This window comes from Miscanthus floridulus, chromosome 15 (genome assembly GCF_019320115.1).
Source record: "Miscanthus floridulus cultivar M001 chromosome 15, ASM1932011v1, whole genome shotgun sequence".
NCBI lineage: Eukaryota > Viridiplantae > Streptophyta > Magnoliopsida > Poales > Poaceae > Miscanthus > Miscanthus floridulus.
This window is the reverse complement of record NC_089594.1, coordinates 50,670,435-50,673,600: the sequence shown is the minus strand read 5'-3', so window position 1 is coordinate 50,673,600 and position 3,166 is coordinate 50,670,435. Positions and strand designations below refer to the sequence as shown.

General features: G+C 39.6%; 1 non-coding gene across 1 annotated transcript; it reads left to right on the top strand.

Annotated features, from left to right (window-relative positions):
* Positions 1–720: 720 nt before the first annotated feature.
* On the top strand, positions 721–827 carry LOC136509794 (small nucleolar RNA R71). The gene has a single exon (XR_010772534.1). It is a non-coding gene; the product is annotated as a small nucleolar RNA R71 (small nucleolar RNA).
* Positions 828–3,166: the final 2,339 nt, after the last annotated feature.

Below are 3,166 nucleotides of genomic sequence, written 5' to 3'. Positions count from 1 at the left end.
TGCCCTAGAATCTTACCTTTGTTGGTCGGAGGAACAACAGCCGCTAGCTGAGCTATTTGTGATTCTATCATTTTATTAAAGTTATGCTGGTTTTTAATGGCAGAGGAGAAGCTATCCATTCTATTATTTATGTTTTCTAAGATTTTATCATTGGAAGCTAGTTTTCTAGATAAACCCTCCATAATTTGAGCTTGGCCAGAAATCAATTCTCTCAATGGTGGTTGATTGAAATTATTGAAATTTTTACCTTAAGGATTACCTTGGTAATTACCTTAGTAGTTTGGCCTTTATTGTTGATTCCATACTTGATTCTGTTGAGGACGAAAGTAGTTGTTCTTGTCGAAGTTCACATCCTCATGAATTTTAGGGCAGCTATTCCCTGAATGTCTAGTGTTTCCACACACTTCACATGTCATGTGAGAATCATGAATATGCAAGACTTCTTATTTCTCATTGGCTTGATCTTTGAGCTTCTTCATCAGCAGGTCCATCTTGGCAGATAGCATGTCTACCTCTTTGAGTTAATTCATACCTCCACCTCTCTTGTGGTTCTAAAGACGTTCTTCATTCCAACCTTGGTTGGAAGCCATCTTCTCCATAAGAGCAATTGCAACTGGTATGGTGAGTGACAAGAAAGCACCTCCAGCAGTAGCATTGATAGTCTCACAGGTACTATTGGTCAACCCATGGTAGAAAGTCTGCATGAGTAGCCAATTCTCCATCACATGATGAGGACATACTACAATGTAATCTTGGAAGCATTCCCATGCCTCAGGGATAGATTCATCATGTTGCTGCTAAAAACTTGAAATTCTCCCACGCAGGGCATTGGTCTTGCCCATGGGAAAGAACTTGGCTAGGAAGGTAGTAGAGCAGTTATCCCATATAGTGTTTGTCTTTGTTTGTTTAGAACCACTATTTTGCCTTCCCAAAGAGTGAGAATGGTAAGAGGCGAAGTAGTATGGCGTCTTTGGTTACTCCTTTGATGATGAAGGTGTTGCAGATCTCCAAAAAGTGTTGGAGATGAGCACTCGCATCTTCATGTGCCTTTCCACAAAATTGGCTTGCTTGGACCATATTGATGAGAGCTGGCTTGAGCTCAAATCCATTGTCTCCAACATCGATTGTTGGTCTAGTACGGATCTTGGTGGTAGTTGGACCAGAGAATTCACGAAGAGTCTTGTTAGCCATGGCTTCAAATTTTGGTGTTAAGCTTTGCCTTATCTGTTGTCTTCCGACTCTAAAGCTGAGACTTTCTTGAGTTTGCCTCTAGTTCTCCTGATTAATGCTTCTAGATCTTCAATGTAGTTTGTCGAAAGGTCAAAACTGGTCATACATTACCCTGCGTAAGATACAAAGGTGGACAACACAAGGGTAAGCCTGTTTGAGCAGAGGTCAATGGTTATCTCTATCACATCAATAAGTATAAGTTTATCAATACATCTTTTGCCTAGCTACCTTCCCCGGCAATGGCGCCAGAAATGCTTGTTGACATTCCTTAGCATCATTACTAAGAACAGAGTTGAATCTAGTCCCCGACAACGGCGCCAGAAATGCTTGTTAGTATTTATTAACTTGTCACTTGTTTTAGTAGCCACCTAATGTATGTCTACATCTCTTAACATTACTTTACCAGGTTGTCATCCCTAGTGATGATATCATAGATTCTTATAGGTACTACCTAGTATTACTATTAGAATAATACTAAGTAGTTCTTCATTATTTTATGTGACTAAGAAGAATATATAGATATGAATGAAAGGAATCTACAAGCGCACAGATAATTATACCAATGTAGCACTTCACCCAGGAGTAGTCTAGGTATCATTATTTATATTTTTACCACAAGGAAGGACAGGAAAGGTCATGTATTGATAACTTATACAATTGATGGAGAAGTAAACCATAACCAATACTCCATTTGTAATAGGGGTAAGTCAAGAAATAAATGTGTATATGAATGATGCATAATAACTAATCATTGATCACTCAGAGTACTCCTTTCTATGGCATTAGCATGGTTAAGTAGAATATTAGAGGAATAATTCCTAAGTCATTCTTAATTAGAAGTCAAAGCATACATTGATTAGTGCAATTACACCTAGTAGTCATGGCTAAGATCAACTTCATACCTATACATAAGGGATATTCCTAAGGAAGATTAAGAACAGAGCTTGTCTTCCTTTGTAACTAGATCCTACTTGTATACATATATTCGGGGAGTGGACTACAAAGGACTTAATGGGAGTGTCACATCTGCGATTTACAACATGACTCAGAATATAGGGTCTATCCATAGGTAAACAACGTACAAGCACCATGCTTACACAATGTCAACCACCCACCCATGGTACCCTAGAGTGAGCGCTATATGAACTTATGCATAAAGATGAGTATAATCTGGCTATACTAAGCATATAACCAAAGTAGACGATGAACATTATAACTAGGAACATAAACGATATGAAGATGATTGTCATAACAATTGTAGCAAACATATAAAAGTAATGAGAGATACAAAAGAGAGAGGGTACAAAGATTATACCAAACCATGCTCTTGACAAGAGCAGGAATCCAAGTGAAGCCTGCTTGCCTCCCTCTAGACCTAGCCTAACTAGCTATGCCCTAGAATTGATGGAGCTCGGAGGATGATTAGGATTTCTACCTTCTAAAATGACTAAGGACTGGGGATATGCTAGGCGGTGGTAGGGGCTAGGATATATAGGCTGCAGCATCAATCCTGAGCCCTTAGATCAAACCGACTTGAATAAACAGCGTAGATGCAATCTAGGAGGTGGTGGAGAAACTACATAGCAACAGGGGCTGACAGGTGGGCCCTATGGGCCTGCTGGCCTATAGGTGGGGTTGGCCAGCCCCACTTGGCGGCGCCTTGCCCTTCGCTTTAGTGTGATGTCCTCTCAAGTCTTCTAGAACCTTTTGGGTTTATTTTCGTTGTGGATTAGCGTAATTAAGTCTGACATCTAGGTCCACTTTGATAGTTTTCTAGATAAACACTGCAGAAAATATAGATTCACCAAAACTCATGGAATTTGTTAGTTCACACCCGTAGACCTTTGTTGGTGATCATATTCATACCCTTATTCATGTTATATTGATGATTTATAATGTTATCTACCATCAACAAGAGGCCCCCAACCTAGAGCTA